Below are 1,182 nucleotides of genomic sequence, written 5' to 3'. Positions count from 1 at the left end.
AAATGACATAAAAACATCTATATCATACACATGATTGATTCCAACACAAAGTCTGAAAGCCAAACTTGTCTTCTCTTCGATTAAGTTTGCAAATTCACAATATGAACACCAAGTCTCACTTTGCTCTTCACTTCGACAAAGTTTTTTTGCATAAAATAATGATGGAAAAAAATCCTTATTATAATGAAAATCCTCATATATAGAGAGGAGAGGTGCAACATGAAACTAGGAAAATTCAACTAATTTGTGACCAAGTCAAAAGTAGAGACTTATTTGACTTAGAACATGTGCAATCCTACATGTGTACTAGAATATATACAAAATGACACTTAAGGTGTTGATTGAATTACAATATGCCACTAGAAAATCACAAAAATGAATAAGTATCATTTTCTTCATGTTGACTCTCATTTCTGGAATTCTTCAAATTTTTGCAAGACATTCTTCATATGAACTCCATCGGGTCCTTGGGTATGTGAGGTGATAATCTTAACCTATGTGATAGATTCTTCTAAATCAACACAACACTTTTTGTGTTTCTTCATAAAGGAATCCAGAAAGTCTATGATGAATTGTAGATCAACCAATTTATCAATAGAGGACAAGGAGAAGTCCTCTCTATTGATATCAGTAGTCACCAACAAGTTGAATTCCTTAATGACCACATCCACATCAAGAACCTTTTGATTCTCATCGAAGAAAGTACATGGGATCTCAGAGATTTTATCAACAATCTCCTTATTTTATCTGTACATTACTTTTGAGATTTCCTCATGTCCTTGATAAGGCACTCTAGAATATTCATTTAGTGCACTAGCACCTCTCTTTGATCAACATACATATGCTAAGAAATAATAACACTATTTTGCAAAAGATCAACTGAATCAAAGTCTTCAAGCTTCAATCATGCCTCAAAATCCTTCTCATGTGCTTCCAATTCTCGAGAGAAGATTTCTATGGTTTTGTCCACTTGTGTCCTTACAACATCAACATTACTGACAATAGTGAAGGTTGATCTCAGGAATCATGTACCTTGACTCGGCATCCTATCCATCCATTCTCCCACTACTCTTCTTCATGATGTTGCTTGCTTGGCCATTTTCATAACTTGTACATCCAGTGATGAAGTCATTGGCTCAATGGCTTCTAAAGACTTGGTAACCTTAATTAACACAGTGGCAC

The sequence above is a fragment of the Cryptomeria japonica genome, chromosome 2 (assembly GCF_030272615.1).
Source record: "Cryptomeria japonica chromosome 2, Sugi_1.0, whole genome shotgun sequence".
In the NCBI taxonomy this organism is placed as follows: domain Eukaryota; kingdom Viridiplantae; phylum Streptophyta; class Pinopsida; order Cupressales; family Cupressaceae; genus Cryptomeria; species Cryptomeria japonica.
This window is presented reverse-complemented; position numbering follows the sequence as displayed.